Here is an 8,957-nt window from a genome sequence, read left to right on the forward strand (position 1 = left end):
GGGTTTGGGCATGCGTACATGTGATGGCAAAAAAGGTTCACCATCAACCATTTAGAGTGTCTTCTAGAGTGATCTAACCATCCTTCTGCCAAAATAACAGTTATGTGGCTTTATATTACTTCATTGATGGTTAAATAATCTTGTGAAGGCAGAAATGATCCACACTTTAAGTTCAAGTCATGTTCTTTCAATGGCATTTAAACCAATTGAAACTTAAATTCGGTTGAAACAATTGATCTTCAATGATATTCTTTGTACAGTCAGTGCTCCATTATTTACATTAATTTATTTAATTTATACATTTAGTAATTCGGTTACTTAAACAGCGATGTGGGGAAGACTGGCAATTTTGCATTAAACAATGCCACTTGAAATTTTATTTATTTATTAAATTTATATGCCAGCTGTCTCACTGCTGGGAAATTCTGGGTGGCTGACAATGTTACAAAAAACAACCCCCCTCAAACATTAAAATATTAAAAAATATTAAAAACATTAAAATTAACAGGAAATTGAGTAAACTAGGAACCAGCACAGGAATGGGATGGAGGTAAGATATTCTTTCTAATCCATTGGCCAGTTCCACTATGGAACACCTCAATGGGAGCCCCAAGCCAGTCTGTAGAATAAGATGGTGGAGAGAGATCTCACTTTCCATAGCCCAATATTCCAGAGGGTGGGAGCCACAGCAGAAAAGGCTCTTCTCCTGCACTCCAACATCTGAAATTCCTTTACCAATGGGATCTGCAGCATGCCTCTTCTGCTGAAGCGAGTGAAATGGGCCAATCCCACTAGGATGAGAAGGTTCCTCAGGTAGCATGGTCCCATGCCCCAAAGGGATTTAAATGTAATAACCAACACCTTAAATTGAACCCAAAAGCAAATCAATAACCTATCAGCTTACATAACAGTGGTGTTCCGTGGGCCACCCTGGAGTCCCCTAGAACTGTTTGTACAAGCTGTAGCTTCCAAATAGACTTCAAGGAAAGCACCATATAGAGCACCTAGCAATATTCCAACTTCAAGATGACTAGAGCAGGAGTGACTTGGATAATGAATAAATAAGTTATCAGTTATTTTGCTTAGTTTAGTTTCTAGTTATTCCAAATTCTCCTTTAACTCTTAACAATAATTATGTCCAAGGAAGGCATATTTGTTCTCTCTCTCTCTCTCTCTCTCTCACACACACACACACTATAAACCTCCAACCATATATGGCATTTAAAGCAGGTTTCCCTGATCTCTCACAGTGGAGGTTAATTTGCTTCTCATAGAGAAACATTCTCAGTCATTTCTTTACTTCAGGCTAAGGCACCTAGGCAAAGAAAAATGTACAGACATTACTTCTAATGTGTATATTATTTCTATAATAATTTGTAGTACATGTGACACCATAAGAACCCAAAACATTTCTAAATGATGAATCAGGACTTCACCAGAAAGAGGACTGGAATGTAAATCATTATTTTCAATTAACTTTGACTTGGGCCTGTAATGAAGATTGCAATCAACCACCTCATCCCGAGCATACAATTTATTACTTACTTCAAATTACTTTTTATTAGTGTTTAAATTTCCTTCTACTCTGGAATCCTGCAAATCTAGCCCCACCCATTTCCAAATAAGGAACATGCAAAGAAAAACAAATACAAGAGTAGAAAATGGATTCTGGGAAAATAAAGGTTCCAAGAGTTTTGTTAGATCATTAACATTTTAAAGTATAGTACATGACTCAAGATATGACTGAGTCCTTCGGGATTAAGCAGCATAGAATTTGGATAAATAAAAAAAATAAAATAAATAAAATAAAATAAAATAATAATAAATAAAATAAAATAAAATAAAATAAAATAAAATAAAATAAAATAAAATAAAATAAAATAAAATAAAATAAAATAAACAAAACAAAACAAAACAAAACAAACAAAACAAAACAAATAAAATAAAATAAAATAAAATAATGAATGAATATTAATTTATCCACCTTACAATATTTGGCTGTTTGGGCAAAGTATATATAGGTAGTCTTTGACTCAAAATCACAACTGAGCCCCAATTTTCTATTGCTAAGCAAGATACCGTAGTTAAATTTTGCCTTATTTTATTATCTTTCTTGCCACTGTTGATAAAATGAATCAGTGCAGTTCTTAAGTTAGTAACAAGGAATCTGGCTTCCTCGTTGACTTTGCTTGTCAGAAGGTTCACATAACCCCAGGAAACTACAACCATAATTAATAAGAACCAATTGCCAAAGGTTGATCACATGATTCTGCAATGGTCGTAAGTGTGAAAAAATGATGATAATTCACTTGTTTCCATGCCGTTCAGAGGTGGGTGGCTCCCGGTTTGGACCAGTTCTACAGAACTGGTAGCAGGAATTCTACTCCCCACTCGCTGAACCGGGAGTGATTGCTGGTTGGCCACGTCTCCAAACCAGCCTATGGCACAACCATCTTGCTTTTGGCTTCTGCACATGCACTGCATATGTGCGTGTGAGAAGAAGTGAACCAGCGGCAAGGTAAGATATAACCCACCTCTGTTGTCACTGTAAGTTTGAAGGGTCATTAAATGAATGATTTTAAGTTAAGGACTACCTGTAATATCCCCAAATGGGTTTCCTTTCTTGAAATGTAAACTAAGTGCAATTGTTGTGCAAATGAACTTCTTCATTCTTATTACTGTATTTTTCGGAGTATAAGATGTACTGGAGTATAAGGCGCACCTAAATTTTAGAGGTGGAAAAGAAAGCAAAACGTATTCTGAACCAAATGATGTAGTAATATATTATTTAATAAAATACCAGTGTAGCCGAATACTTTTTTCAACTTTTTACAAACTTCAAACTTGACAGATTTAGGACTAGTAGACTTCAACTCCCAGAATTCCTCCTCTAGTCATGCTAGATGGGGTAATTAAAAGACAAAACCAGTCCCATTTTTGCCAACAAATGGGCCATTTTTACCTGTTTTTTCACAAAAATGTGGTGGCAAAGGATCTGTGAAGCCTGCAGGGAGCTCCTGGGTGCTGGGGGATGGGAAAATGCCCCTGTTTTTGTGAAAAATGGGCCGTTTTCACCCATTTTTTTCACAAAAATGGAGGCCTTTTTGCCTTCCTCCAGTCCCCAGGAGCTCTCAGCAGGCTTCCCAGACTCTTTGCCCACCACATTTTTGTGAAAAAGTGGGTGAAAAATGGCCCATTTTTCACAAAAAACAGGGGCATTTTTGCCATACCCCAGCACCCAAGAGCTCTTTGCAGGTGGGGGGAGGGGGTTAGGGACAGCAAAAATGGCTGCATTCGGTATATAAGATGCACCGACATTTCCACTCTCTTTGGGGGGGGAATCCATGGAATCTAGGAAGTTATCAACTTGGCTTCCTTAGCAACCTGCCGGTGACATCAAGGCTCCGCCCCCGGAATCTCTTCGTGGGCCCCTTTGCTTGCAGCGCCCCTTTGCTTGCAGCGCTGCTGCAGCGTCCTTTTTTCGTAAAAATATCAATGTTTTTTTTTTACGTGAAGACCTCCCTTTGAAGGAGCTGGGGAATCCCCTCTCACAAAGAGATTCTGGGGTGGAGCCTTGACGTCACTGGCAGGTTGCTAAGGACGCCAAGTTGATCATTTCCTGGATTCCATGGATTCCACCCCAAAGAGAGTGGAAATGTCGGTGCATCTTATACACTGAATGCAGCCATTTTTGCTGTCCCTAAGCCTTCCCCCCACCTGCAAAGAGCTCTTGGGTGCTGGGGCTATGGCAAAAATGCCCCTGTTATTGTGAAAAATGGGCCATTTTTCACCCGCTTTTTTGCAAAAAATGGGGTGGGCAAAGAGTCTGGGAAGCCTGCTGAGAGCTCCTGGGGACTGGAGGAAGGCAAAAAGGCCTCCATTTTTGTGAAAAAATGGGGGAAAACGGCCCATTGTATCCAGGAAGTGATCACCTTGGTATCCTTAGCAACCTGCCGGTATACATGACGTCAAAGCTCCGCTCCCGGAATCTCTTGGTGGGATTCCCCGTTTGGGTTCAGGTTTGGTTCAGGTTCGGCCGAATTTTGTGTAAAGTTCATCCAAACTTGCCAAACCCAAACACTGTTGGGTTCGCCAATCACTAGTCCTGAATACATAATTAATAAATAGATGTGCTGTGAATGACACATACATACCAGATATCTTGAGATGCTGCTTATTTGCTTATAACAATACCCCCAAAGTGTGGATCCTGAGATATGTAGCTTCCAGGGTATTAAATATTGCAATGTCAATCCAATAAGGCTAACCAGAATAAGAACAATAGCCATCTACTGTAGATCAGAACTCTTTTTATTGTAGTAGTTGTTACAATTCTGAACTTTGCAAGTCTGAATCTACTTCCTCTATCCCCACCTTTATTGTGCTGTGAATTAAGGAGGGACTTTTTGAGATATTTTCTCAAGTTATTTTCTTGGCTCGATCTGAAGCCTGTTTATCTGATTGTGCCTTGGTAGCAACTCTTCCTCTTGTCCTCCAAAGATATTATACTGCTAGTCTTAAGGTAGCAACATAGCAGGATAGCCCAATATACACTGCTCAAAAATATTAAAGGGAAGACTTAAAAAGACAGAATATAACTTCAATAAATCAAACTTCTGTGAAATTAAACTATCCACTTAGGAAGCAATCTCACATGCTGTTGTACAACTGGAATTGTTGTGCAAATGAAATATTCAATGAGAATATTTCATTCATTTGTTTGAGTAGTATATATTACAAATAAGACTTTAAGGGCCCATTTCTCTTAACTACTTTCTAAATGTCAGTGGTACTCTTTTATTCCTGAAGGCACATGATCATTTTAATGGAGGGTGATGGCTATATACGCTGAGTTCTGGCCAACAACTCTAATTAGTATGACTTGAAATATAGCCTTGGGTTTCAACAAACATGTACATGCAGAAATAGGTCCATCACAAAACCAGAGATCACACACATGCCACTATGCAACAACTATTTTCCATTATATGAATCAGCAGTTCCTTAAGGAGCTAAACCTCTCTCGTGCTATTTACTTTAGCATTCTTAAGTCTGAATATCAACATTCCATATCTAGCCTTCCAAGACCATAGAGATAGGCTGGTTAAATTTCCCCCTTTTACTGTTTACTCTCAAAACTATCTCTGAGAAAGTTGGAACATGTCAGGTTGCTAAAAAGAAACAGTTGACTCACAAACATGAGGTCATTTAAAATCTGTCATGTAAAGTAAGTATGGCTAAACTTGGTACAAAGGTTTGGTATAAAGCAGGGCACGCTAGATTGATCCAAACCCTCCGGTATAGTCTATTTACGAAGGAATAAAAAGGAGAAAGGAAGATTGAAATGGTAAGATACAGGGAGGGCTGCAAAATGACATGAAATGAAGAATTAATGATGGTTATTACATTTGGGCTGCTTCTCAAATGGAAATGGTGGGTTTAGGGGCATTCAGCTGACACAGCCCATGGAAAATAGGGTAGTCAGGTTTTTCAGAGGAAAAATAGAGGAGGGTTACTTCCAGGTATTCATGGGAAAGTCCCCATTCAAGACTATAAAGTTCACTATTCCTGCCGTTGCTCAGTTCACAGGATCCAAGGAGAAAGAAGAGGAGGAGGAGGAGGAAAAGGAGGAAACATAGAAACATAGAAGACTGACGGCAGAAAAAGACCTCATGGTCCATCTAGTCTGCCCTTATACTATTTCCTGTATTTTATCTTACAATGGATATATGTTTATCCCAGGCATGTTTAAATTCAGTGACTGCGGATTTACCAACCACGTCTGCTAGAAGTTTGTTCCAAGGATCTACTACTCTTTCAGTGAAATAATATTTTCTCATGTTGCTTTTGATCTTTCACCCAACTAACTTCAGATTGTGTCCCCTTGTTCTTGTGTTCAATTTCCTATTAAAAACACTTCCCTCCTGAACCTTATTAAACCCTTTAACATATTTAAATGTTTCGATCATGTCCCCCCTTTTCCTTCTGTCCTCCAGACTATACAGATTGAGTTCATTAAGTCTTTCCTGATACGTTTTATGCTTAAGACCTTCCACCATTCTTGTAGCCCATCTTTGGACCCATTCAATTTTTTCAATATCTTTTTGTAGGTGAGATCTTCAGAACTGAACACAGTATTCCAAATGTGATCTCACCAGCACTCTATATAAGGGGATCACAATCTCCCTCTTCCTGCTTGTTATACCTCTAGCTATGCAGCCAAGCATCCTACTTGCTTTTCCTACTGCCCGACCGCACTGCTCACCCATTTTGAGACTGTCAGAAATCACTACTCCTAAATCCTTCTCTTCTGAAGTTTTTGCTAACACAGAACTGCCAATGCAATACTCAGATTGAGGATTCCTTTTCCCCAAGTGCATTATGTTACATTTGGAAACATTAAACTGCAGTTTCCATTGTTTTGACCATTTATCTAGTAAAGCTAAATCATTTACACCACTGCCTTAACCACACTTTAAACAATCTGATACAAGTTGTTTTATCCACCTGGCCACAAACCGTAACACCTCTGAGAAAGGAAGAGGAAGAGAAGGGGAAGAAGGAAGAAAAGGAGGAGGAGGAAAGGAGGAGAAAGAAGAGGATGAGAAGGAGAAGAAGAAGGAGGAAAAGGAGGAGGAGGAAAGGAGGAGGAGGAAAGGAGGAAAGGAGGAGAAGGAAGAGGAGGAGAAGGGGAAGAAGGAGGAAAAGGAGGAGGAGGAAAGGAGGAGAAGGAAGAGGAGGAGAAGGAGAAGAAGAAGGAGGAAAAGGAGGAGGAGGAAAGGAGGAGAAGGAAGAGGAGGAGAAGGGGAAGAAGGAGAATAGGAGGAGGAGGAAAGGAGGAGAAGGAAGAGGAGGAGAAGGAGAAGAAGGAGGAAAAAAGGAGGAGGAGGAAAGGAGGAGAAGGAAGAGGAGGAGAAGAAGGGGGAAGAAGGAAGAAAAAGGAGGAGGAGGAGGAAAGGAGTAGAAGGAAGAGGAGGAGAAGGAGAAGAAGAAGGAGGAGAAGGAGGAGGAGGGAAAGGAGAAGAAGGAAGAGGAGGAGAAGGAGAAGAATAAGGAGGAGAAGGAGGAGGAGGAAGAGGAGGAAAGGAGGAGAAGGAAGAGGAGGAGAAGGAGAAGGAGGAAAAGGAGGAGGAGGAAGGAGGAGAAGGAAGAGGAGGAGAAGGAGAAGAAGAAGGAGGAGAAGATGAGGAGGAAAGGAGGAGAAGGAAGAGGAGGAAAGGAGGAGAAGAAGGAGGAAAAGGAGGAGGAGGAAAGGAGGAGAAGGAAGAGGAGGAGAAGAAGGGGAAGAAGGAAGAAAAAGGAGGAGGAGGAAAGGAGTAGAAGGAAGAGGAGGAGAAGGAGAAGAAGAAGGAGGAGAAGGAGGAGGAGGAAGAGGAGGAGAAGGAGAAGAAGAAGGAGGAAAAGGAGAGGAGGAAAGGAAGGAGAAGGAAGAGGAGGAGAAGGAGAAGAAAAAGGAGGAAAAGGAGGAGGAGGAAAGGAGGAGAAGGAAGAGGAGGAGAAGGAGAAGAAGACGGAGGAAAAGGAGGAGGAGGAAAGGAGGAGGAGGAAGAGGAGGAGAAGGAGAAGAAAAAGGAGGGAAAGGAGGAGGAGAAAAGGAGGAGAAGGAAGAGGAGGAGAAGAAGGGGAAGAAGGAAGAAGAGGAGGAGGAAAGGAGTAGAAGGAAGAGGAGGAGAAGGAGAAGAAGAAGGAGGAGAAGGAGGAGGAGGAAGAGGAGGAAAGGAGGAGAAGGAAGAGGAGGAGAAGAAGAAGGAGGAAAAGGAGGAGGAGGAAAGGAGGAGAAGGAAGAGGAGGAGAAGGAGAAGAAGAAGGAGGAAAAGGAGGAGGAGGAAAGGAGAAGGAAGAGGAGGAGAAGGAGAAGAAAAAGGAGGAAAAGGAGGAGGAGGAAAGGAGGAGAAGGAAGAGGGAGGAGAAGGAGAAGAAGAAGGAGGAGAAGGAGGAGGAGGAAGAGGAGGAGAAGGAGAAGAAGAAGGAGGAAAAGGAGGAGGAGGAAAGGAGGAGAAGGAAGAGGAGGAGAAGGAGAAGAAAAAGGAGGAAAAGGAGGAGGAGGAAAGGAGGAGAAGGAAGAGGAGGAGAAGGAGAAGAAGACGGAGGAAAAGGAGGAGGAGGAAAGGAGGAGGAGGAAGAGGAGGAGAAGGAGAAGAAAAAGGAGGAAAGGAGGAGGAGAAAAGGAGGAGAAGGAAGAGGAGGAGAAGAAGGGGAAGAAGGAAGAAGAGGAGGAGGAAAGGAGTAGAAGGAAGAGGAGGAGAAGGAGAAGAAGAAGGAGGAGAAGGAGGAGAGGAAGAGGAGGAAAGGAGGAGAAGGAAGAGGAGGAGAAGAAGAAGGAGGAAAAGGAGGAGGAGGAAAGGAGGAGGAAGAAGGAGGGAGAAGGAGAAGAAGAAGGAGGAAAAGGAGGAGGAGGGAAAGGAGAAGGAAGAGGAGGAGAAGGAGAAGAAAAAGGAGGAAAAGGAGGCGGAGGAAAGGAGGAGAAGGAAGAGGAGGAGAAGGAGAAGAAGAAGGAGGAGAAGGAGGAGGAGGAAGAGGAGGAGAAGGAGAAGAAGAAGGAGGAAAAGGAGGAGGAGGAAAGGAGGAGAAGGAAGAGGAGGAGAAGGAGAAGAAAAGGGAGGAAAAGGAGGAGGAGGAAGGAGGAGAAGGAAGAGGAGGAGAAGGAGAAGAAGACGGAGGAAAAGGAGGAGGAGGAAAGGAGGAGGAGGAAGAGGAGGATGAAAGGAGAAGAAAGGAGGGAAAGGAGGAGGAGAAAGGAGGAGAAGGAAGAGGAGGAGAAGAAGGGGAAGAAGAAGAGAGGGGAGGAAAGGAGAGAAGGAGAGGAGGAGAAGGAGAAGAAGAAGAGGAGGAGAAGGAGGAGGAAGAGGAGGAAAGGAGGAGAGAAGAGGAGGAGAAGGAGGAAGAAGGAAGAGAGGAGGAAGAGAAGTGAAGGAGAGAAGAGAGGAGGAAAGGAGAAGGAGGAAAGGAGAAGAGAG

This window comes from Erythrolamprus reginae, chromosome 1, assembly GCF_031021105.1.
Source record: "Erythrolamprus reginae isolate rEryReg1 chromosome 1, rEryReg1.hap1, whole genome shotgun sequence".
Lineage (NCBI taxonomy): Eukaryota > Metazoa > Chordata > Lepidosauria > Squamata > Dipsadidae > Erythrolamprus > Erythrolamprus reginae.